Source organism: Columba livia, chromosome 7 (genome assembly GCF_036013475.1).
Source record: "Columba livia isolate bColLiv1 breed racing homer chromosome 7, bColLiv1.pat.W.v2, whole genome shotgun sequence".
Lineage (NCBI taxonomy): Eukaryota > Metazoa > Chordata > Aves > Columbiformes > Columbidae > Columba > Columba livia.
Genome location: NC_088608.1, coordinates 2365004 through 2391994, shown reverse-complemented (window position 1 = coordinate 2391994; position 26991 = coordinate 2365004). Strand labels below are relative to the sequence as shown.

Below are 26991 nucleotides of genomic sequence, written 5' to 3'. Positions count from 1 at the left end.
CAGGTGTGGTCTCCCCAGGGCAGAGCAGAGGGGCAGGAGAACCTCTCTGACCTACTGACCACCCCCTTCTAACCCACCCCAGGTACCATTGGCTTCCTGGCCACAAGGGCCCAGTGCTGGCTCATGGTCACCCTGCTGTCCCCAGCACCCCCAGGTCCCTTTCCCCTGCACTGCTCTCTAATAGGTCATTCCCCAACTTACACAGGAATGTGGGGTTCAGTTCTGACCTGCGGTCAGCTCCTGTAGGATGGATCCCGTGTGTTGATCCACGAAACGCTTGTGATGAAGCCCGTCCTCTGGCTGGCAGCAGGCGCTGGATGCCTTCTCTGGCAGGAGGAGAAGCGGGAGAGCGTAGCCAAGGTGCGGGTAGATATGCCCTTGTTGTGGGGGAGGCATGCGGCTGGCAAGCGCGAGCTGCTGCAGGGGAAAGCAGCTGTTCTGCAAGAACGAGCACCTTTCCCTGCACCCTTGGGATCTCCTTAGAACAGACACCTGTACCTTGTGAACTCATGGGTGGATTGATGCCACGCGTTCGGTTTATCGCAATGTCTTCGCGCTGTGTTTTCCATTTGCCCAAGCTTCAGCTGTGGGAGTAGAGATAAGGGAATGTTTCCTTTTTATGCTGCTTATGCAAGTTGTGTCGATGATGTAGGAGAGCCCTGTCCAAAGTCAGGAGTTGGAAATTCAGTTTACAAACCGGCAGAAGTCAGTGCAGGCAGCAGGTGAGGAACTGGGCAGCAAAGGAGAGAGAAAAAGTACAGCAACACTTTACACACACTCAGTGTCTCTCAAGGAGGGCAAGGTAGGTAAGGTTTGGAGAATTTTCCAGGGCTGTCTGTCATTTCTCAGTCCAAATCAGCTCTAAGCTGCACCAAAAAAAAACCCCGCACCTCCCTTACCAGTTCAAGGTTTCCTTAGAATGAAAGTCCTCCATCTTAAAACAATTTTCGCTGCATGAATTCTGATACTTCCGAAAATTCCCCTTCTTTTTAAGTCTAAATTCCTCAAGAATTCCTTTCTTCACATCCAGTAGCTGGATTTTGTAGATTCAAAAGAAAGGAATGCTTCGGTTATTGGTGTGCGTGACTCAGAGGGATGAGAGGTGCACGTCTATCAGTTCACGAGGGGTGAAGGGGTACGTACAATGGTGCCCCGCCAATAAACCTCAGAAGGACTTTCAGATTGTGGCTTTTCTTAAGCTTTAAGTTGTATTGTACGGTGCGTGTGTTGTTGGCAGTTATTTCTTCATTAATTGCTGTGAGTATCTTCAAATAAGAGGCTTCATCTTCTAGACTTTTCACGTGCTTGCAGCAGACATCTGCTCACCGGGCTGGTTATTCCCTGTGCCAGATTGAAGGGAAGGCTCAGAACGACACGTGCAAACGGTTGTTTTCCTGAACGCTCGGAACGCAGGGCCCTGAGAAGCCGGAACAGGCGGCAGGAGCCGTGATCCGTTTTGGCGTTGGAACGGCACCGCTCTGCCCGCGCCAACCGCGCCGGGCTGGCATTTCCCACCCGGAGCTCGGGGCTTTGTGATGTACCCGGTTTGAACTCCGGGCTTTGGCGAGGAACCAAATTGGGGTAAATTGGCGTTCACCCGGTGGGGTTTGTGTAGGTTGTGCTTTGATATTTAAACCTAAACTGTTGTGTGAAACCTGCTTGAAGCAAACTTGAAAAAACCCATTGTTAATATCACTTTCCAGCTCTAGAAATGGGGCAGGAAAGGATTAGAATATAAGTCTCTTTCTTAAAAGATCTAGGCTTTAGCTATCTCCTAACTTGCTGAAGGGTTCTAGACAAGTCATTTATCTTCTTTTTGCCTATTCCTTGTCTCATTAATGGGAGTAATGATGACTTTTCTATTTCCATGCATTGCTGTGAAGATGGATCAGTTTGCAAAGAACTCTCAGCGCACACAGCACTGCAGTGACAGCATTATTAGGGGCACCAGTTTCACCCCAAGAAATACAAGCACGCTGAGCTTCCCCACGTTTCAGTGTCACCATGTGCTGTGGTACATATGGAATGTGGCGTTCTCTCCTGTTCAAGGTGGTGGTAGGTCAAGGGGGGTGGGAAAGTCTGCGGTGAAGGTTTCCATTTGAAAGTTTCTGTGAAGCATGTCTGGTTATTTTCTGTATTGGGTAGTCCAGCTTTAAACTAAATTATCAGAGCATGTAAAAAAAAATAAATCTGGACTCTATTTCCTTTTCTGTTTTTTTTTTTTTCTCACAGTCCATAAAACAATTCAATAACAAATCCCATCTGTCAAAAGTATGGTGAGAAAAAATGGCTTATTTGAAACGCTGAGATTAAAAAAACTCCACAACATTGTAGGGTAGCAGTGTTGTTTATTAACTGAGTTACATAAAGTCACTGTGCTGTGGTCTGGGACCTCTGTAGCAGGCACACAAGTTATTTTGAAGTTTGTATTATACATGTGACACGTTCTCAGCTGTTTGGGCCCATCCTGTCCTTAGTGCTCTCGCTGGAGAGCTGTGGACTCTCTGGTTTAATGGCTGGGCTGTAAATGTTCCCTACACCCTTGCGGAATAAATGTGCTGGGTTGGCCAGGACCTGTTAATTACGTGTTTAAGGTGACCCAGCTCGTTTGAACCGTAATGACAGATCAACCAGATCATCATCTCTGAGGTGACCATGAGCTGGGGAGTACACGCTGTTCAGCAAAATGAGAGGAGATGCTTGCAGTGAGTAGGTGAAAAATCAGATGTATAAATAGATCGAACTTACCGCTTAATCAAATTTTTGAAATATAGTTGTTTTCACGCTCGCAATTTATTTTGCTCATAAATTAGTGTGTCTGTAAGAACTGTTTCCTTTCCCGTGTCAGTCAAAGTGGCCTTGTTGTGTCTCTAAAAAGAAATGTGTCTACCTTCCCAGTAGCCTAAAAAGATTACACCGTGATTTCCAAATGATAGAGAAGCTAAGACTGAAATCCTTAGGCCTGTTTGGATTAAATCGGTTGAAAACTAACACCAGTTGTAGGGGCGATACTTAATTTGTATCTGTATATTTGCTGTAGGTTTAAATGCAAGATATTTTCATTTCTGCCTATTATATAGGTGGCAATATAACAAACAAAAAATCCCTCATAAAATAGTAGGTCTGTAGACCCTTGGTATAATAATAATAAATAATAATAATAATAAATAATAATAATAATAATAAATAATAATAAATCCCCTTATTTGTATCTGAAATATGTTGCGTTTCAGAGTGTGAACGACCAGGCTGCCGTCCTAGGCTGGCTCAGCACCCCAGCTCTGCAAAGCTGCGACGAATAACTAACGCTTCAGGGCAGACTAATATCCTCTATTACGCGCCTGCCCAATTCGGCAACGTCAGAAGCACAAAGATGGGCGTAAGATTATCTCCCTGACCCCTGGAGATCATGCCCTGGAGTGCGGTGATTACCCTTCTCGGAGTCTAAACATGCAGAAGTGCCGATGGTAGCGGTTAGAGTCATCTAATCCCTTTTTCTGAAAAATGCCGCCCCGGCTTTGTCTCGATGTGAATAAACCTGTTGCGGCAAATTGCGCTAATTCAGAGCTCAGCTTAATGCGCCGAAATGGAGCTAAAAGCTTATGAAAGAGAGAGAAATATGGGCAGACGTCGCTTGTATCCCTAACTTGGTGTTATCCTTGCAGTGCTTAAAACCTTCGTCACAGATAGTTTTTGCCTTAGACTTAATTTGAGGCCAGATACGAAGAGTTTTGGTGCTTTCATAGGGAGTAGTGGTTAGATGTGATCTTAACGCGTTGCTGCTCCTTCTTTCAGCTGGTAACTGAAATTGTTCCCCAGATCCAACCTCAACCTCCCCTGGCGCAACTTGAGGCCGTTTCCTCTGGTCCTGGCGCTTGTTCCTTGGGAGCAGAAACCAACACTCTCCATGTACCCAACACTGTTCTCTGGGGTCACTTCCCTTGAAGTTCATTGTCTCCATCTATTGTACCAGGCTTAAGTCATGTAACATCTTCCTTAGACTTCATCATTACAGTTGTTTCTGTAGTTTCCAGCTCTCTGTGGCTCAGGACTATGGAGAATCATCTTCTAATTGGCGTTTCATCCAAGGAGCATTATTAGATGTCATCCAGGGTGATGTGATTGCTCCATAATCTGAGCCTGCTCCAAGGGCAGGTTCTGCATCCAGCCTTTAAAACTAAGCCTACAAGTCAAACATTAAAAAAAAAAGATTACAGTGTTTTTTCCCTCTTTAAGACTCAGAGAACAGACTAGTTTTCAGACACCAGTGCACTGGGGTTATAGAATAAATGGTGATTTTTATTTTATGTGGTACACCTGAAGACAGGACCCTTTCTTGGTCTCTTTTTGGTACGTGTCAATTTAACATTCCACTTGTGGGGTCCAGCTTCAGGGTAATGGCATCTCATGTGCCTCACATGTTTTGTACAATCAGAGGATGCTTATGTAGGATATAGAAATTGTTTTCAAGTATAGATAAAAAAGCAGCAGCACAGATTCTATAGATGTGAAGAAAGCGGTTTGTCCGAACAAGCTGGAGCAGCTGTTCCTGTGCCGTATCAGTTATTGAAACACCGTCTGCTTGTAAGGCCTGGGGAATCGCCCTGTGCAAAGCTCATTCTGGATCCTAATTTCACCCTTGGGCTGCGTCCTGTTCCTCTTAATTATTGTATCGGTTCTCTATGCTTCAGTAATTACTCTTCATATCAATTTATTTTGGTTTAAAAAAACCCGAGGGATTTATTGCTTTAACATGTGTGCATTATCACCAAAACACAGATCAAACTAATTATAATGTTATGCATTGAGGTATGTATTGTAGTTTTGCAGGTGTTACTGTTAAATTGTAGAACAGGATTTACAAATTCTCACTCATTAGATCAAAACCGAAAAGGATAATGAAGTGTTAGGCTTTAAGAAGGTATCACTGCTGGGTTCAGGGGGGCGTGCTTACCTCTTTCTTGATAATATAATATATCCCACCTGCTCTGTTGATTCAGGACAGTTCTTTCGCAAGCTGCTTTGTTGAAATGACCAGAGATTCAAAATAACCCTATTCAGAAACAAAATTCCCATCTTACCCTCCCAGTAATGAATCTGGCACTTGGAGAGAGTACCAGATTTATGAGGCTACGGCTAAAAAGAATTTGCACTACTGCAAATTAAGTCTAGTGTGGAAAAACTTAAAATAAGTGTTTAAAATATTAATGAGGTACAGCTAATCTGCACAGACTTGAAAATGTCTCTTCTTCTGTGAAGCAACAAAATGAAGTTAATAATTACAGTATAATTAGACAAGGAGAACGATGTGTCAAGTGGGGCAGGATTTCTGGTTCACTGGCTGTAGGAAATGGGGGATTGGGCGTGCAGGACTGAATTGTGTGTAGGGCTGACAGCGTCGTGTGAACTTCACACTGTAATACAGGGGCTATAAGATACTTGCAACACTAAGTTTTTGTTTGAACCAGCCTGCTAATTTAGCTAAAATGTGCATGGCTTTTATTTTTTTCTTTCAGAGGTTATCACTGCCTACATCAAGTGCCTCCAGGCACCAGTTCTGTGCTAAATCAAACTGGAATTCAGGGCATCTGCTCTTGAGGCTCACGACCCGTTCTCTAGTTTTCCTCCCTTGATAATGTGAATAAGCATGTTTTTGGAAGTACTGGGTATCAGGGCTTTCAGGTAGTAATGCTTCATGAGACCACTGTGCTATCTGAATCTCTGGATATGTAGTGTGTGTACTCAAAACTGCATCCTCTTGATAAGGACTTGTCATTATAGGGTGTTTAACCTGAAACGTGATGGAGTGCAATAATTTTAATAAATGGAATATCTGTTTAAATATAGATATTTCAGTTCTGTTGGCCCAGCTATCTTCCTCATGTCCAAGCTAATGAGTTACAGTTATCTTACGTGGTCCTTTTAGTTCTGTCACGGTTTGCACAACAGCTTATTCAATTATAAGAAAGTGCAAGTACTGGGTTCTGAGGAACTAAGCAGATCGTATTTTCAAAATAATGAAGATATCCGTTGATATTACTTATGGATTTGTCTTGCAGAGAATGAAAATACAACTGGTTTGTGTTCAGATGGCAGCTGCCATCCCCAGTGGTGCCGTTACACCTGAGCTGGAAACTTCTGCAGCTACAAATAGGAGCTGCAGGAAGAGACACCTGCTCGGGGTCACCAGGGATTCACTGGGTGTCACCTGCACATTTGTGCCTCTAGGGTGTCCCAGGGCAGCGGTGCCAATGTCACGACGCTTGCGATTGCCGAGGGGTGTCTGTTGAGAAGAAAAAGATACATATTGTTCCATATTCTGGGCTAATGCAGCTTGAATTTATCATTCTATTAGCTGCTGAGATTTTGTGCTTCTATGAGTAATAATTTTGATTAGACTTGCACATCTTGGCTGGGGTGTGAATACCGAAGAGAAATGATCATTGTTGTTGTGGTTTTAGTTTGTTTTTATTTCAAGTCTGTGTGCGTGTATTTCATATCTAAGATTTATACATTCCACCCACTTGCCGGGATTCAGATCTCAGGTCACTCGGAGCGATTCTTCAGCTATTCTGACGGCCCGGCGAGAATGCCGAAGTTGATTTTATTCCCTTTCCTGACCAACATTGACTTTAGCAACGCCCTAGTGATTTGACAAATAGATGGATGTCTGATGGGTCAGGATTGTTTGCTGTAGTTCAAAGCCACATTTCAGAGGTATGGAAAAATATTTCACTAAGAATTAACAAGAGAGGAAGAAAAGGCCTTTGCTGACATACTTTATTGCCGCAGGACTTAATTTTCCTTGTTAGTGAGCCCACCACCTAGTAGGGCAAACTTTAAAAAAAGAATAGTTATTTGCTGTGGATTTTTGATAGAGAGCAGTTTCTTACCTTTTGTTGCTTATGCCAGAAGATACACAGTGTTAACAGAAGTCACATCAAATATTTTAATGCATTGTATTTTTCCTGTGCTGCGTCACATACGTGATGACCAGAATTTGTCCTTCTACGTCAGAATTTGGTTTTGTAGAGTGCGTTGCCCAGGGAGGTTGTGGGCTCTCCCTCCTTAGAAATACTCATGAATTGTCTGGACAACCAGCTGTAGGTGCCCTCCTCGGACAGAGGAGTTGGAAGAATGCCCCTGCCAACTCCAGAAGTGCTGTGATTCGGTGATCAGGGCACTGCCTTTGAGTTGTTGGAAGGAACAGTTTATTTGCCGACCCTCCTACAGGAGTTTGCTCATGGGCATTGGCATTGGCTGGGGTTGAGTTAATTTTCTTCATAGCAGCCCATATGGTTGCTCTGTTTTATATTTGGGATTAAAACATGGTTGATAACACCCCTATGTTTTGGCAATTGCTCAGGGTCTCTGGTTCTCCCTTTTTCCCCCAGCAAGCACACCGCGGTGAGCAGGAGGCCGTGGGGACCCGAGCTGATCAAAGGCATTTTCCATACCGTATAATGTTTTGTTCCGCAATATGTGTGGACTTTCCAAGAGAGCTATAGCTCAAGGAGTGGCCGGGCATTGGTCTGCTGGTGGGATGGGTGAGCAATTCCCTGTCCACCGCTTATTGAACTGCCTTTATCTCCAACCACAATGTTTTTCTCACGTTTTCTTCCCCATTTCTCTCTCCCATCCCACTGAGGCGGGAGAGAACAAGCCTCAACTGGTCAGTGTTTGATTGCTGTCTGGGGTCAATTAACCACAGGGTTAAAGGACAAAGAGGATGGAACTGAGACAGAGACTACAGACCCCAAACCTCATGTTACTATAGGTACCTAATGGCAGTTCATAAATCAAAATACCATGTTATTAATTGTGTAAGGCAGGCAAAACTTTGTGCAAGAGCTTTGGACCATCCTACCCAGCTTTTCCAATCTTACCCACTTTGGACTTGGCTTGGCGCTGGTGTGACTCACCTGGGAACAGAAAAGCAAGCGAGGGTAACCGTCTTTCCCAATTTTGGTGAAACTGTGACTAACCTACAGCGTTTCATCTCGTCCCGTTCAGAAAGGGAGCGGCTTTTGGGGCCGTTTCGCTTTTCTCTTGCATTTGCTATAAATCAGTTTTTAAAAGTGACTGGTGCTTTCTGGGCTGTTAGACATACAGTAATAGTTGATAACCTGAAGCTCTGGCAGGTTTTGTATTCTAGCTGCGCTTAGATTTTTCAAACCGCTGGCTTCCATCCCATCCCATCCTTGCAAAATAAGACTTTAAAAGCCTTTAGTGACTGCAGCTGTAGGGTGGAACTCTGCCTCCCGACAAGCTGAATGACAAAACTACCCTTGGCTTGAAAAAGGCTGTGTTTTCACTTCTTTTAGAGACTGCACAAGGCAAACAGCAACTCTTCTGGTGCCTTGATTCCATACAAAATTCTTGAAGAGCTACAGTATGGGTCAGGCTTTTAAACAGATGTCAGCTGCTGCAGCCAGATCTTTTGAAAAATCAATACAGAAATAAAACGATAGTAGCTATAGGGCATAAAAAAGTAACAGGGCCACTTTTAGTTGTTTTTTAGGGGTGGTTCTGTGTTGAAAAAAATAGTCCCGAGGTGTCCAAACACCGGAAAATGTCATTGGACACATGAATTTATTTATGAACTGTCTTTGTATCCCGCTGTCATGGTAGAGTAAGTACAATTAGAGGCAGATCCGGCAATTTTGGAGGCTGAGCGCATGCATTGTGTACAATCTCGATAGCTGGAGAGATGCACGTAGGATAATTTTAGGCAGTGCAGAAAGAGAAGGAAATGTTTCCTTTCTTTGCTTTGGGCAGCCTTGTGTCATTTCTGGGGACAGCTCTGACTCTGAACGTTCAGAAATGAGGGAGCAAAAATGGTTTTAGGGTTGACCTCAAGGCCTGGGGATCTTGGGAAGGATGTGCTCTGGGTCCGGTTGAGTTGATATCAGGGGAATATCTTATATAAAGCATGAACCTGGGCAGTCAGTGCCTGTGTAATCATTCAGACTCATGGACAACCATGAGAACGTGGTGGTTCCTCTGGCTGGTGGCCAGAGGAGACTACAAAGCCTTGTTCAAAGTACGAATCCAGGATATTGTTGGCTTTCTCTGGATGTGTGCTCAAGAAAATTAATGGTGCTGAAAGACTTGTACTGACATAGCATTTCAAAATGGCTTTTTAAAAAATTTTATTGTGTCAATATCCTACCTGAGTATGTTTAATTGTGGAGTTCAATGTACAGTTGAAGACTTTTTGTCTTTTAAAGCATAGATTAGTTAAGCCTCTAGTTATTTCTAGGGTTTGGAGGTTTTAAAAACATATTTCCATCTTTTTTAATGTTGCCAAGAATGCAGCATTGTTTCTGTGATGATGAGAAAGTCCAGTTTGTATCATGTGTCACGGAGGGTTTCATTCATTCTCTGTGGATATATGAGGTTTTTTTCCCTGGTAATACCCAGCCGGGTGGAAGGTATACACTTATTAAAAATGTGAGTCTGTCTGGGGCTCTGTGAGTCATCAGTGCAGTTTGACCACCATAGTGAAGTAGTTCTGTGGTAGGCTGTTTTAAGAACAATGTGCGATTGCAAAAGAAATCACTGTTTGTATACTCAGTTGCCAAAGTAAAGGGAACAGAAGCTGCTCGGTGTTGCCAGCATGCCCTCTTCTCCAGTTAAACCCCTGTTTGCAGCCCTGCCTGTGGTTAACCACCACCCGATAACATCGTGGGCTGCCTTACTGGGAGTGCTAACACCTAACGGATCCACGATATGATTCACATTTAAATCACTTTTCTTTGTCCTTCATTCTTTCTTTCTGCTGGCTTTGGCTTTGGGAGGTTTTCTGTGCCGTGAGGAATGTTACTGGTTTATTAAGTGGCTGTTTCTCTGAATAATGCGCTGAAGCCTTTTGCAACACCGCACTGCCCTGTTTTCCTGCAGTGCTTCCACAGAGGAGGCTTCAGTGGTTAAAGCTGTTCTGATAATGTGCTAAATCACATGCCTGGACATATGCGAGATACGAAACTTGAAACTTGGCAGTATACACAATACACACTTTTAAGTCAACATAGCTAAAAGCAGCCACAGTGCATCTCTTTGACTGTTGTTCCTGTCTCTTAGTTATCATGGAAAGGAAAAGAGAGTTAATATCAAGTACTGCCTTAATCTGGGCTTTGTCCCAGCTATTAGTGTAATTTTTTTTCAATTTTCACTGAAGTTTATCAGGTAAAAGAGATATTTGAGCTGGAGCGCTCAGGGTATGCCGCCAGGGTCATCATGTTTTAGTACGAGTTATTTTACCAGAGAAATCACTGTGTCTTTATGTATGTGTCTATATATTAAAGTGTAAAATTTTTATAGAAATCTAGGGAGAGAATATATAGAGGATATATATGTATAACATCTGTTAAGAAATGCGTGACTAGCAGTCGGTCAGAGCAGCGAGGCAGATGAGTGGGTTGTCCTGCTGCACGATTGTTATGCAGATCAAATCTGAAAAATAATAATCTTTGCAGCTATTTTGCTTGGTAATCTTTAGTGGAGTGTAGTTCCTTTGTATTTCCATTTGAAACTGGGCATTTAAGTAAAGGATTTCATTATGAGCACCTTGAGCATTTGATTATTCCCCAAAACAGCGACAGTAATAGCAATTGTGTGGATTGTGGGACATGTCTTTCATTTTCCTCCGTCTTCTTGGTTATAGTTTTTTTGATCTCTGCTTCTTGCACTTTGCCACGCCACATACTTTGATTAGGGCTGTGTATAAGATTTACATTCCTTGGTCAGCCTCAGCACGGCTGATCCTTTGCCCAAAGTCAACCATATGTGTTCCATGCTGTGCCTCCTGGCCCCGTACGTATCATTAATAGTGTTACTGATCAGTGATTTTAATGTCAGTGCTGCGGTGGAGTCAGATGTAGGTATTGGTGAAGGACGAGGGAATATTTTGCATACAGGAATTATGGAACAGCTCCCAGTCCGACTGGGAAAAAAAGTAGCGTGTGATGGGTATAATTGTCTTTATTTTTAAAGGTATCCACTGGAATCTGACCCATTGGAAATAAGATGCTTACAGATGTGGAGAATTCACATGCTTGTAGCTGCTGCTTTGCTAGGAGGAGGACACGTAGTTCTGCTGGCACTTGGATAGAGCCCGGTTTAAACTTTATTTCTTTATTAATATGAGATAAAGCCATCCAATCTTTATTGCGGATAACACAGCTGTCAGCGAGCCTGGATTTTCTAGAATACCATTTCCTTGGTGGCTGCTGTCTCTGCATCTTTTCCATTTCATGCTTTGTCTCCATAACGGACTTTGCGCTGAAGTGCCCGTGCTGACGGTCTTTGTGATGCTCTATGGGACATGGCTCTGCTGGGATCAGGACTGATGGGAGACGTCTGGCTGGTTCCCACAGGCGCCCTGGGAATGGGAGCGGGTGACGTGAGCAGCGGCAGCGAAGGTTGGAGGCTGAGATTGCCTCCTGCCATGGCAGCTCATCAAAGGGCTGGGGAAATCTATAAAACGAGCTGTAAAATTGCTTTCAAAGTCTCAGGTTTACTCATTTTACTACTGCAGGAAAATGCCTCTAATGTACACACACGTAAAACACATTGGTTTATATTGTGAATATAGTACGTGTGCTTTGAAGAAGCAGCTAAGGGGAAATCCCTTCAGAACTGTTACAATAACTGTGCTCCCAGAAATGGGTTGTTTTCTTCTGGGAGAACCTTAAACTGTGTTTATTCAGGTTTCTTTAAATGAATTGTTTCCTTTCTGTATGAGGGATGCAGTAGTTAATCAACTTCTAAGTCTATTTAGAAGAGGGTTAATTGTTAATCACTATCACCAATGCTCAGAAGTGTCTGAATTAATTTGGTGAAATGCATTTTCCCTGCAGCAGCAAGGGCTGCATGTTTTCCACAGGCTGTTACAACAGACCCTGATTATATAGCTTTGACGTGTTGCCGAATCCATTAAAACTCTGATATGAGTTTCAAAAATAGCCCTTAAAATGGTATTGAAATAAGGAAATGGAACTCTCATGTCAGTGTTCTCTGTGCCTTACGAATAGAAGGCATTTCACAGCAGCTGTGAAAAGCCTGCGCTCCACCTGTGGGAAGGTGCCTCAAGGTATGCAGAAAAGCAAGGGAAATACAGGTTTTTAAACCACGACTGTCTTGGAAATAAGGAGCCTTATTCTGGTTTACCAGAGGCGTTTATCTTCACTGAAAATTCAGATGTTTTATATGCCAAAGTCAATGGATAAAGAGCTGATAACTGAGACAAAGGCTGGAACTCGGATCTTCCAGGTGATGGTCTGTCCTGTGTGTGCTCAGTCCTGTCTGCAGGACGGACCTGGGCTGTTCCTGATGTCTCTGTTAAGTTTAACGGGGTTTTACAGGCCAAAGCAGACCATGAAACAAAGAATACAATTCAAACAGAACAGGAATTGGTTACTTGTGAGAGGAACCTGAAGGACAAACCTGGAGATAAAGCTTGAATATGACACACATAGTAACAAACCATGAAATTTGGCAAGGACCAGTGGTATATTGTGAATTTAGGTGAACTATGCTCATTTTAATACAAAAACATACCTCCTTGTCAAAGGCCACCCCCCTATAGGGGAAGACCCTTACTCACTGTGCGTCCATAGAAGATTTTATGGTTGCTGCATCTTTAGAACAAAGCTGAGAAAAGTTTAGACCGATAAGCTTTGAGTAGGCATAAAAATGTATAAGACATTAGGAGAGGTTAAAAGTTGAAATATATAAATATGTATCTCAGCCTGCTTCTGGGGTGCTAGCTTTGTGAACCATCGCCTAGCGCCCTTTTCTGTGCGGAACGGCAAATAAAGCAGATATTACACCCTGGCCCTGTGTGTGAATTGGTTTCTGGGCGTTGGGTAATGATCCTTTTGGGACAAGGTTCACTCCAAGGTGTATCTGTTTCCGTAAGAGAGATCAAGAGCATCCTGCTATAGATGAACTGCTGGGATGTGGATCAGATTAGCTTCTTGGAGAAACATGGTCTGAATCCTTGCAAGAATTAACCCAGATCTCCCGCATCTGAGACAAGTGTGCGACTTAACTCCTGTCGAACGGAGCTACGGAGTGGGGCAAAGCAGCCCGACCTCCAGCTACCTCACTCATTAATCTTCATCCCCACGAGTGAAGGAATCTGGTGTGAGTGCCATCTGGATCAAACCCCTCAGATGAAACCCTGGAGAAGGGCTTGTGAATACAAGCGTGAGCCTAAGCTGCAGGCCGGGGTGGTTAAGCTGCTCAGACCTGCCAAAACTGGGTGTGCCTGAAAGCAAAATTCCGTGTGATTAGAGAATGGAAAACTTGGAGGTGCCGGGAGAATCCTGGTAGCAGCTGAGGGGGCGAATGTGAAGACTGGAGTTTTTCATTTGTGTGTCTGCTGTGATTTTTGAATGATTTTTTTTTTGTGAAACATAGATTCCTTTTGTGAATTTAGCCCTAGGTGCTTGAAGAAGTTGCTGTTTAAGCTCTACAAGAAAAATACCCCATTGGTCCATCTCATCAAAATCAGCTCAACTCTGGGATGTACAGTCGCAGAAATAATTTCTGATGGTGGATTTCTGTATATGAATGCCATGAAGTTCACGGCTAATGCCAGTTCTGACACAGGAATGGTTTGACTAGTTTGGTTTAGGGTTTTTCTGTGTTGGTAAAGAAAGACTTAAACTTAGGATTAGCAGGTTGTGCTTGGATGCATTTTCACATCCTGGGTATTGATAAATCACCCAAATATGTCTCTGTATGGGACAGACTCACCTGTCAGTGCAGTGACCAGTGGTTTAGAAAGCTGGAATTGTTATATTCTGTTTCAGTTCTGAGGCTGTGAATAAGTATTGTGCAATGCAATACCCAATAGTATACCAGACACAGGGGAAGTTCCTTGTGCCTGTAGCTATAATAGTATGTTAAATACCAGAGTTATTAATCTTTCCTCACTTCAGAAACTTGTAGTCCATGTAGTAATGTGTTTTTGTATGAGATTTAATTGCTTAGACTTGTAACAGCTCAAAACTCAAGATCCTGTTTCCCACTGTTACTTGAGTCTTGAGAAATCGGTTCTATTTAAAAGCAGCGAATTGTTGTTTGGATTACATTACTTTTTCAATGGCTTATGGAGGTTCATCTGGGTTTGCTCAGCGGGGTGATTTTTAAGGACAGGTATTAGGTGGCCGACAGCAGACGCATATTGTAGTAAGACAACCCCAAAAACCTGCTGGTCCCCACATCTGTATCTCTCACGTGATAAGGGTGTTAATAATATAATGAACATCAGAGGCCGAAACACAGAGTTTATTCAGGTTCTGTGTTGTTTCTCCACAGTGGTGGGTGGTAGATGATGGAATTGCACTGTGAACTAAATCGGGCTTATCTTTGTATTGCCGTGATTAAACTAAACACCTCATTATATACACAAATCTGTTAAGGTCAATGGGAAAGCCTGTGGCAGAGAGCTTTGCTGAGCTGGGATCTGAGGGAGGTTGACTAAAGAACACACCTGGAAATTCATACTATAGGTGAAATTATGTTTTTGTTAAGCAGCATTTGCTTATATAACATACATCAGCACCAGCCCTGGAGGTAAGAAGGTGTTTGATAGGCGAGAATAGGGCAATGATTGCCCTAAAGTAAATAAATAGCAGCCAGAAATGATGCTGGGAAGGGAATTCCAGAGTTACAGCTTCCTGCGCTTGACTGGAATCATGTCAGCACTGTATTTGCTATCTTAAAGAAATTACCACAATAAAACACCCTAATGTTTATCTTAACAAGGTATTTCTTACAATAAAATATGATTAGACCTGTGGAAGAAATAACAGTCTCTAAATTAGCTTCATATGAAGGCAAGGTGTACCTTTTGTTACATGGTTTTGGCTTTCACAATGCACAGGGTGAAAGTAGTGATGCTTATTTTTAAGAGTTAAAAGAAATTAAAAGGTTAGAAAGTTTTTGAAAAGGTTTTGACATTCAATCTGTCATCATTGTCTGCTCAAGAATGCACGCAATGTTTAAAGAAAAAAGAGAAAAGGCAAGAGGAGAGGGTTTTTTTGAATGACATTGATCTTCTTTGCAGTTCTTGTTTGGTTTTCTGCTTTCTGACATGGAAAGAGACTTGAAAAGGCTGAGAACGATGTAGCTTTTAGGTATGTCATCAGGTCTAGTAGTAGTATATTATATACTGAACGGGATATTTTTATGTTTTAACAGCAAGAACCAATATTGGAAAGTAATGCTTTTTCTTGTGTGCTTCACTTTGAAGCCCAACAGCCAGTATACCTCCAGAAGAGGTAGAAAATAGACTACTTGCAAGGTTTCAGCTTCTTTCTTGAAAATTTGTTTCGGTTCTTCTAGTCTATACCAGCAACATTTTTGTGGCTCGGTGTGTGTTGCTGAAAAGTGCACGGGACAGGAATGGATGGATAAATGGAACAGAAACGTGAGAAACCAAGTGGTTGTTGTAAGCCTAGGTTTTCATGTCAAGCGAAAAATTACAGTTGTCAGTACAGCAGGAATAGAGGTGATAGAAGGAACAGTATTTGAGATATAAGTCATGTACTTTATACTTCTTTTAAATGAGGAAATATACACGGAAACAACTGTAGAGTTCAAATAACTCAAATTCAAATGTTGTTTATAACACAAAGTTAAGAAATTCATTACCAGAATCATCGCTGGATGATACCAAAAGGGGAATCTTCATTTATTTTGGTCTCCTAAAGCATCAGAACCTCCCGGCACCGCGGCGGCTGACGGGAGCTGGGACACCCCCAGGACCTGCAGCTCCTCCCTGCTGCCTTCTGGAAGGTTCTGTGCAGCACTTGGCAGAGGTCGTTTCCTCTTAACGGGCCTCGTTTACATGGTACCTGCGGTGCAAAAAATATTTCGCATGCGTACAAACTGTGTACGGGGGAGGGATTTGGGGGTTTATTCTTTATTTGTTGTTTTGCTGAACTTGCTCAGAAATATTTAGAATACTTGGCTCATACCTGTCCTTTTTTTTCTTTATAAATAGAGTTTTCTGGTACATATTTTCTTGGTTCCTGTAGCTGTGTTTGCTGCCTGGTCCCCGTCACCTTCCCAGGCCTCTTACGGACCAATGCTGAAAGTATTTTGCATGGTTGTTGGGATGCTATTTGTGAATCCTCTTGGTATTCCATGTCTTAATTTCTGTTCTGGGTATGCAAGTGAATTGGGACAACTGAAGTATTTTAAATATGTGCCTGCTTATTTTTATTTATTCTTTTGTGGAAAAAACAAACAAAGAGCCAAAGCAACAAGTTCTTGTTTTGAGAAGCAAGCAAATCTTTCCCACCGATTAAATTCTGTGTGGGCTTTTGTTTCGTTGTGATACGGTGTCTAGAACCAGACAACGTGTTTGCAGTGCAGTCCGGGAGGTTTCGCTGGAGCTCAGCAAGGGCCTGGATGGAGACTGTGAAATTAGAAGAGACGTCTGAGGTACGTGCTGAAAATCTCTTTCTAAATTAATTTACACTGAGCGCAAAACTTTGGAATGTGTTTGAAGCAGAATTGTGGCTTTTCCCCCAGAAGCCAAGGGTAACTGCCCTGTACTAGAAACCAAAATCAAATTAGATTGATATCTCAGGTACACAATTCTTGCTCAGTTCCGTGTGAAGTGCATCGAGGGGTTTGCTGAAGCCACGGTGAAGCAGGTGCTGTTGGTCTGAATTGTTTAAACCCGTGTGGTTCCAGATTACCAAAACAAAGCAATCTTTCCCCAAGGATTAGACTTCCCAGATTCTTTAATCTGTAGTTTCTACTCTCTCGAAGTGTCAGGAATTGGTGTAAACCCTGTGCTTGTTTGTTGTCTTTACATTCATTTTACTGGTCATAGAGAAATTGAGAAGTTGTTTATTGTAATGTGTAGGGTTTTTCTCCAAGCCTAAACAATTGTTTAAGTGAGCATTAGATATCTTGTTCTGCTTTGCATAAAACAAGCATGCCGACTCTTTCATTGCACAGAAGGAAACAATTGTTCTTGAATTCTCATTATATTCTCCTTGTTTCTAAATTAAAAAAAAAAAAGAAGCACTTGTTTAAAATAATAACCAATTAAAAAGGGTGCTTCAAATAAAATGGGATTTGTGTTACTGGGAAAAGAGACTCCTTGTGTTTGATGTGTTTTAAGTCCGAAGTGTACGACCTACAGGTGTTGAATATACACTAATTCTCCTTGGCTTTAGTCCATTAAATTAGCCACCCTGCTTTCTTTAGCTTGCTGGGAAAATTGCAAATGCGTTGGTCGGTGTCTCCTTGGCAGTGAGGAGTTTCGCAGGACATTAATTCTTAGTGGACTTGCAGACAGAGCCCCTTTGTTGATCGTTAAACTCTGCCAGGAACTTATCAGATGCTGCGTAATGAGCCTCCTTTTTTTAGAGATGCTTTGGAACCGGGATGAAACTGCTAACGATTATTGACTTGCATTTTGTAGTAATCATTTTCAATAAGAAAAACTTATTCTGTTTATTTTTTATTTTTTTTTTTTTTAATGGATTCATCTGGTTTCATCTGGTATATCGGAGGACACTTGTTAAATGGGATTTTTCAGTCATGGGCGTTTTGAGCATCCGTGTGTGGCAGGTGTTGATTTGTCACTATTGTCATAGAATCGTAGAGCAGTTTGGGTTGGAAGGGACTTTCAAAGCTCCAACCCTCCATTTCTGCAAGTGATCCAGGCAGCTCTTCTTTCCACCGGCCTCCCCGCTCTGATATATGCTGGATATATTCAGCGTGATTTCGAAGTGTAACATTGCTATTTTCTCACTCAGAAAAGTTCCAATTTCTTAACAGTTTTTAAACCCCATCCTTAAATTCATTAATTCACAGGATCCTATAAGAAGCATCGTTGTAGAAGTCCTAGAAGATGCTGTATTTTGCAGTAAAACTTGACAAGTGCTTTTTGTTTGAAGGGATTACAGAAGATTACAGCGCAGCCAAGCAAACGTTCTGTCCATAAAAATACTTGAACTGCTGTTCCTTTCAGAGAAAAAAAAATAATCTGTAATGATTAAAAAAGCTTCATTGGTCACATCAGCTGTGTTCAGTGCTGCAGCAAGGGAGGGTTCATTGAGAGCCAGGCTCCCATGGATAATAAAAATTCCAATATACGTGTCCCGATAGCTGTACGTACAAGAGAGAACAACAGCTGCTGCTGCGGTGAGAGGAGCAGAGTGAAAAGTCTGATTTTTGCATTTGGATAGTGCAATGTAAGGGGTTCTGGTGCAGTTCAGCCGCGTGTAAATGTCATTTTTCAGTACAGCCTGTTTTGTCCTTTGTGCTGATTCTCTCCAGCTGTGCTCTCGCGGTCACTCGCTGCTGCCGATGCCTCAACATTTCCTTCCTCCTCAGTCCTACAAGTTGTTGATGGCTTATATCAGACTTGTATCGGTTTAAAACTCTGCCTAGGACTATTTCTATCACTTCTTCCACTTTCTTTGGACTCCGAACTCATGGAAAAGTGCTGACACCCTCAAAAAGGGATCTCACCCTATTTCTGTGCCAGTCTGGTCCATGGGAAACACTTTCAGGTTTGCTGTTTACTTCAAATGTTTTTTTGCAATATACCGGGCTTCTGACCTTCTCGGATATTTGAAGTTCTCTGCGCTAATTGTGACAATCCCGTTCATAACTTTACCTGTGCTTAAAGTCACCTTTCAACTTTAAGTCACCTTTTGATGGTGACTTACAGCCTTCTCTCCTCTACTGTAGGAATGATTCTTCCACACCCTTTAGTGAGTAACATACAAAACTGAAGATTAAAATATTATTTTTAATGTAAGAATAAGAAAAGGAGCGATTAGATTTTGTGTCTTTTCACATTGGTTGCTTTTCCAAATTTTTGAGTTGCTGGATTATTTAACTGACATTAAATTCTCATTTCTCCGCTGTGCCCCGTCCTTCTTTCTGCTTTTATGTCTTGGCCAAGTACCCTGTGCACTTTCTTGCACATGGACTAATAACAAACCACACTCAACAATGTCTACAGTATAATTGGGTCAGAATCACAAGCCTGTGCCTCACAAAACAGTTTTGGCCAAGTCACATAAAACTGCAGCCATAACCCTGTGGGCTTTTGCACAGGGCAATTTGCGTTCATCTGTGTCTAGTATTTATAGCACCTTGGTGTCTAAATAGGGGCATACCTGTTGAGTATTTATTGATCTATTACCAAAGCACGTGAGGAATGCAAACCAGCTACCCAGGAACCAGCTCCGAGCAGCAGTGAAAGAACAGAGTTTATTTTAAGCCAGACTGCTTGGGGGGTGAAGTTGGTGGGGAGCTTTGTGGGAGAAGAAACCAGCACCGCGGCGTCTGTTCCTGCCGGTTCCTGCGCCGTGTTTGCACAGGCATTTATACAGCTGCAAAACGCAGCCAGAGGAAGGGACGGGGCTGGAAAGTGATGGTTTTGGGGTTTGTTTTAACCTGGAGCTATTCCCCGGGTTGGTTCGTGGTGTGGCCACACACGCCGTCTGGGGATGAGCAGCTGGGGACTGGCTGCTGGTTAAACTGGTTTAATTAGCGATGCTGATGAACGTCTAAGCCGCCGTCTGGGGAACCGGTGCCGCGTCTCTGCTGGCTGTGGTCACCACCCAGAGCGCGGCTGCCGGCCCCTCGTCCCTCCTCGGCACGTGTCCCGCCTCGGCACGAGGTCCTTGGGCATGTTAAATCACTGAATGTCCACAAGCTTTGCAAGTGTGGGTGGCGCTAAGTAATTTTCAGTCCAGACACCTTTTAGGCAAAACTTTGCGATGCTAATCTTTAGGAATCTGTGTGCAATTTGGTTCTTACATCTCCTATGAGAAAGATTTATTCTTTCCCCCCTGCACTGGACAAATCACATTAAGAAGAGAATAAACTTGTGAAATTGTTTTTCCTTTCTATGTTCTTCTGTGTTTGTATTATGCAAAGCAAGATCTATTTGGTATTTATTAAGACACATGGATTAAAAAAAAGGCTAAACAGAAGAGCGTGAATACATGTGCAGGCTCTTTTTTTTAGAAGCAGAGGATATCTAAGAGATGTTTATACTGAAGACAAGAAAAAAAACAACAACTGTCAGCAGCATAATGAGAGAAAATGTCCCAGTTGTGCAAGATACACGGCGCAGTGTTAGTTCCTTTGCAGCTGTGACAGTTATCATGAAAACTAAAGCTTTGAAACTTCTCTTCAGCACTTTTGCAAGCCAAACACCCCGCTTAAAGCAGAGAGCTCTGCCGGCGGTCAGAGTGCTGTAAGCGAAGGGATTACAGAACATAAGCATTCAGGTGCTGATTTTTGTATTGCCTATCAAGCCTGAATAAGCAGAGCCTGATGAGGCACAGCAGCTTTTGTACTCTATAGACAAGGTGTAAGTTTGGGGTGGCTTTGGAATGGAAGGCATGTAGGTTATGTTTCTAGAAAGAAATTGTTTAGAAACTCTCACAACATCTGGTGTTCGGCAGCAGCTGCCGAGCAGAGACTTCTGCTGTTGGAACTGGTGAGCTGTTGGAGGAATTACATCCGTGTTGTCTCAGTCAAGCGAGAATGCTATTTCTGTGCCTTGTGTACTATCTTGATAGCGTAATGAATTTTAAAAAATATATATATATTTTGACCTTAAAATGTGTCATGTGTGGGTTCTATCCAGTTCAGCACGAGCAAGGCCAGGTGTTCCCGGCTTGACTTCTGTGCCCTGAAGCCAGGAGGGCAGCAATGGGTTAAAATGCTACCAGGACTATGAGAAATTCAGATTGTACTACCCCTCAGTTTTTCACATTTTAGTGGGGTTGCGTGTCATATTTGGTGTCTCTACAGAAGTTATCAAGATAACACTAAAGAGATTATGTGAAAATTAATGCCATTTTTCTCTTTGCACGTGTTAATGCTCTTCAAATAATAAACTGTTCAGAAACCCTGAGAGCTTCTACAGCCTTTGTAGGTGGCACGGAGTTATTTCAGACATTTTTGCAAGCCCTTATCACCTAAGCAGATGTGTTGGTTGAAGTTGGTAGCAGTGACAAGTGTTGAAAGGAAGATGAAGAAGCCGAGTGAATAGATTCCAAGGCTTGTGATCCTTTCCTTATCCAATTTGTGAATTATGGAGAACTCCAACTGTCACACTTCACATTTGTGGTTCAGAACTGTCGAAATGCTTCCTAGAGTCTTCACTCATGTAGCAGTTGCTCTCAATTCGAGAAGAAAATTCTAATAAGGCTTTCCTTCGGGTTCATTTACAGTCATATCACACTTTGGGTTCATTTGCAGTTATATTGCAATTAGTGGTTGGCTCTGTAGTGTATCAGTGCAATTTATAACAAATCTTCATTTTGAACTAGGAGGTGATGTTTCAAGAACTAGTTCCATATGTTTTTTTAATAAATATGGCTTTGTGGAGCACCTTTAGCTCTTTCCATGTTCAGGTCAGTGCTGCATTGACCTTTGCTTGCTATTTGTTACATGTTGGGTTTATTAGTATTTTCTTTTTCTGCTGCGATGTCAGTGGAACCTGAGGAATGCATTTGAAAGTAGTTGACATAGGGAGTTACAAAATGGTATTTCTTTGCAGCTTACACAAAGAGAGACAAAGGAAATAGGTAACAAAAAGGCTCCTGTATTTGCAGGGAAGCCCAAGAGAGCTTTTTGTAGCGAACTGATTGAGCTCTCAGTATTCATATTATTTTTCCTGTTGGAAGAAGTTTCTCAGACTGCCATGATTGATCCTCTCCGGAGCATCATCTCGTGTCTTCTTCCTCTTCCATCCCCCACCGCTGCTCCTTCCTCTCACCCATTTGTTACAGGAGTGGTTAAAACAGCTGAACCTGAAAATAAAAACACCAGGGAGAGCAAGAAGAATAAGGAGAAGAATGACACCAAAAGTGCAGGCAGCTTGGTGACAGTCAAGGGGAAAAAAGCTTTTGGACACTGGGAGAGCACAGCCACAAAATACTCCATGGGTCATTCCGAACTTCTCCTTCCCCAAGGCTGCCAGCTGTTGGTACAGACTGCGGCCCAACTTGGAGCAAAATAACTAATTGTTGCACTAATTTGCTGAAGGAGCATTTACTGGGGAATATTCCCTTGTCCTCTTCACGTGGATCAGCACTTAAGAGCCACTCACAAGAGGATCACTCCAAGTGTTTTCTGTTCAGGGCGGCTTTCTGAGCCCTGGAGGTATTCATGGTACAAAGCAGAAGAACTTTCACGTGGATGGGATTCTTAAGCTCTATTTATAATTAAGTTAGGATTATGTTTTTTTCACTCCACCCCTGTTTTCCCACCCTCCCCTTGGAAGGCTTTGAAGAGGGCGCAGCCTCTGGCGTGTCTCAGAGTTCCTGGAGTGCTTCCAGTGCCGGAGATTGCTGGCAGGTTATAGAATTTAATCGAGATGGTCACCCCAGCAGAACTGCTGCGTCCCTGCCCTTCTGTGTCACCACAGTAAAGCAGAGAGCCAAACTCACAGGGATTCCAGCCCGCAAGATAGAGCTGAAAATTGCTGGGATGAACTGTCTTCCTGGGATGTGCGTGTGTGAATATTGATGTAATATTGTGTGCTTATTTTTTGAAGTTATTTATTCAGCGCTGTGAGAACATAGAGAACGATACTGGCTTTGGCTCAGTTCGATACCAGTGCTAATCTCCAACTAGCCATAAATCCCAGTGCTAACTGGATTGAAATGCATATTAGTTTATAAATGTGGGTCCCCGTGATCATCAGCTGGACGCTTTTGCTTCTGTTCTGTAGGAAGCCCCTTTGGTACTTAATTTTTCTGTGGCTAAACCGTGGACAAAATAATCCTTTTTCCTTTATGCAATATTGATTAAATACTGGCTATTTCTATGCAGATAAAAGTCATTAGACTAAATTGCATATTAGATTTTGAAACAGTCTGATGTTTGTTTGAGGTGTGACTGGGGGTTTCAACAGACTTGCTTCCTTTCAGGGTTATTGAGTGTAAAACTGGATTCCTGTCTGTAAGAATACAGCATTTATGGCTGTCAACAAATACCTCCCAGTCTGTCATGGATTAGCGTAAGACTAAATGTGTTGAAGGTATGCAGTTATTATTTTCATGACGGAAAAATGAGAAGGTTAGCGGTAGAGTGGAGTGGGAAATTGGGACCACGTCTTCCAAGTCTTAGGCTTGTAATAATATAATCATTTTTCCTTGTTTGATGTGCAACTAAAAGCTCAGTCAATTGATTTTTTTTGAGAGTACTTAAGCCTTATTATGAATAACTTTTAAAACTAACGAGAATTCCTCATGCTCTTTTTGTCTTTGAAATCAATTCTGGAGAAGATTGTCCAACAATTCATTTTCTTGTCTCTCGTTACTGATGACTCACATCGGTTTGAGTAAGCTGTTGGTGGTTCAGGTTAATCTCTCCTTTCCATGCCTTATCTCTTGTCTCTGGCTGAATCTCTTACATACAATGTGATATATTTTTTTCTCCAAAGGGATAGTAACGTGGCTTCATTCTTAAGGGCCTCAGCTATAAAACCTCACGCATAAGCCGGGTGCGTTAACTTTTGACCCCGTTTTGGCCAACAGTAGCAACCATCAGCAGATGGAGAATTTAATCTTTGCATGGCACTTTATGGTGTTTACACAGGGTCAGATAAGAGCTGGAGGAATTCTGCCTCTGTTATAGCATCACCCTGTGTCAGTGAAAAATTGTTTTGTAGGCATAAAAAACCCACTTCACTTAGATTGCTGCATAAGGGAAAGTATGCATTACGGGAAAACGAGCATCTTTTATATTCTCTTCTTGGCTAAGGAGTTTCTTTCCTACCTAAGAATCCTTCCACCGTGCCTTTATGGTTGTTATTTGTTATTTGTGGCTGTGTTTTGAGCTCTGTGGAACAGAGTATTTAAACTGCATCTGGTAGGTGAACAAAAGACCTCAAATAAGTTTCATCGTGTAGGTTTTATCTCCATGGTCAATAGGGAGAACCAAAGGCTGGGTGCGGAGCTGGTGCTTCCCTTGCTATTGGGTAATCGCTGCGGTGTTTTTGTGTTTGAATGTTGTGAATTGCTATTTTCCTTGTGCAGAAGGTGTGGTAGAAGGATGTGTCAATGAGAAATTCCAACATATCGCTGCTTCCGTGTACCCGTGATGAGAACAGCGGCGGCCAGACGCCGCTTGTAGGAGAAATCAGAGACCTGCCCGGTGATGGAAACTTCTAGTTCTGTCTCTAGTGTTTTCCTAACTCCATCCTTGAAATCATCCGACCCCATTTCAGCCCTGCAATCCACCCTTCCAGGCCCTCACAGATGGTTCAAATTAAAGGTCAGGCACAGACACAGGCGTTTCTTGCGGTGGAATTAGAGGGTGAGGCGAGTGGGGTGATGCCCTGCTGGACCTGAAGCGGTGGAACTTCAAAGAGGTTTAATTCACACTGGTGTGGCAAGTGCAGGAAGCGACGTATAGATAATCATTGCAAATTAGCATTGTGCTCTTAGGCATTTGAGTTGAAGCCTCTTCTCATACCCTTTTGTACATCAGCAGATCTGGCTGGATCCACAGCCCTCCCTGCAAACAGGAGGATTTGAGGCTCATTCCTCATTTAAATATTGTCTGAAAGATTTGTTGTTGTTGTTGTATTTAACCTCTAATCTTGTTTTGCGTTCAAAACATCATCATCATACCATATCTTCTTGGTATGCTGGTGGAAGGATGTTTTTGGGGGTGGAAACCGTGGTGCTGAAGAAATGGGGCTGCAGTTGTCACCGAAGTTTAATGCAACTTCTGCTTCTTTCTGGCTCGCAGGAATTCAGCGACAGAAGAAACAGGTCTCTCCCCTTCTGTTCTGTCTTATTCTGCTGCTGATTTATTTTGTGAAACTGATTGTTTTGTTAAACAATCAGTTGCTGTGGTCAAATGGTCCATAATATTTAGTTTTTATTAAAATCACATAGCTAAGTTACAGATTCATACTTGTAGCACAGGCCAATCGCATGTAGTGTTGTATATTTTAATACTTACATAGCACATATAGCCACATATATCAATATAACTCTTTTGAAAGGTGAAACTCTCTTCCATCAGGGACAGAGGTAGTGACCAGATGCACATGATGATAATTTCTGTTTGCTGGGCAATACTGGTTGATGGACACACGTCCTTTTTGTTTTGAACTGTGTTCCCTTCACCTCCTCACCCGCTGCTTTCTACGTATTGCAGTATTTCTCTAGTAATGTATAAAGATACTTGTGGAAAGCACTGAGGTGGTTTTGCGGTGCAGCATCCCTTCATACTGCTAATACGGATGATTAAAGCTTCAGCTGAGAACTGTTCAGGAATGTTGTTCGTCTCTTTTTCTTCTCCCTCTTCTCAGTCACTGGAGCCCATTCATGGTAGATTAAGTGAGAGCACGGAATTGTAGCGAGACACTTCTCTTATTTCAAAAGACTGTTGAACTTCTTTTTTTCCTGTAATAAAGTTTATTGCTTCCTATATACCTGCCTGCTATTACGGAAGGGATAGCTTTCCGCTTGCTGGGGAATTTAGTTCTGGGGAATTCTTCAGCTTTCAATTAAAGCTCTAAGATTTCGTGATTCAGCTCACTGTTTAGATTCTCCTCCAATTAACTTATCCTGGCCTTTCTGTCCGTATTTTTATTTAATTGTCTTGTCAGGTTAATTGATGCAGCCCATCCTGCATTTCTTTTCCCCGTTTTCCCTCCTCCTGTCACCGCACAGTGAAGACGTTTTGCTAACCTCTGCTTTGCAGTACAGTAAGAATTAAGAGTCTGAAAGGTTGTTCTTTTTGAACCTTCCCGTCTTTGGGGGGTTTAATACTGTAGCTCAGACGTAACATTTTGCTCCAGGCTGACACTTGGAATTGAAGATCTGACTTTGGAAACGTTTCATTTATGTTCTTATTTTGTTTACACACAGCTGTAAATCCTTGAAGTAGACAATTAATTTTCTGTTTGCATCGACATCAGCATAATCCGTTCATCACATTAGAAGTATCAGAATAAAAGTAATAAAGCTGTGAGTTACCCTCTGAAACTCTTTATTCATCCGTTGACACTCACAGGATGCGTTTTGAGGAATTGCTTGATGTGTGAGTAGGAATTAACTGATTATTTCTAGAAGTCAGTTAACCTCTGGAAAGGTATATTGCTAACCTATGGACAATTCATGTATTGCATGACCTGCATTGTGAAAATTAATATAGAAATAACAATAGGAAATTTATTATACTATTAGCAGTAATGGAAATTTAATTCTTCCTTCAGTTTACATACAAAGTTTGATTGGGGGGAGTGTAGGGTTTATGTGTATATATATATATGTGTGTGTTTGTATTACTGCCCCCCCTTGTAATATGTACCCATGCTTTGCTTGGTGGTTGCTTTCCCCTTGATTTCGTAATATACACTATGAACCAAAAGAAACGTTCAGAGGACATTAAAGATCTTCAACACCTATGGGAAAGGTTTACATTTTTCGGCTTAGGAAAAGAGACAGCTGAGCTGGGGATGTGGCAGCAAACAGTTATTAATAAATCACGGCAAGAGTGGGGAAGGAGAGGGGACATTTTTCCCCCTCTTTTTCCCCCCCTTCCTTTTTTCCTTTTCCTCCTCCTTTTTTTCCTTCTCCTTTTTTTTTTCCTCCTTTTTTTTCCTCCTTTCTTCTTTCTCTTTGTTTTTTTCTTTTTTCCTTTTGTAACAGTGTTTGGTGGTTTTCCATGACGAGTGTTTGGGTTTGGTGGTACTTTTTTCTTACTGATGATTTATTTTTTCCTTATGTCTCTCATTCCAGTGTATCCCAGCACTAATTTGATAATGACCCGTCTGCCTAAACTCCCCCGCAGGTCATACCCAGGGTTTCTGAGTAACCTCCCGAAAAAGCTCATGGTGCCTTTGATTGCGGAGAGTTCCCAAGTGAGCTCAACGGCACAAAAGGAATAAGATTTCTTCTCTCCCCAGTGAATTGCTTTCTGTTCGGAGGGGAAGAGCAGCCAGGCAAGTTTTCATCT

General features: G+C 42.3%; 1 protein-coding gene across 6 annotated transcripts in view; it reads left to right on the top strand.

Annotated features, from left to right (window-relative positions):
* The window catches only part of LYPD6B (LY6/PLAUR domain containing 6B), a 47095-nt gene that overhangs the window by 2298 nt on the left and 17806 nt on the right, over positions 1-26991 (top strand). Inside the window, exon 1 of one of the 6 annotated variants that reach the window (XM_065070232.1) lies at positions 16372-16461. The exons of the other annotated variants lie outside the window; for them this stretch is intronic. The gene's annotated coding sequence lies outside the window, so the exon portion shown is untranslated. Of the gene's footprint in view, positions 1-16371; positions 16462-26991 lie in introns of those variants that run through there. 6 annotated transcript variants of the gene reach the window in all.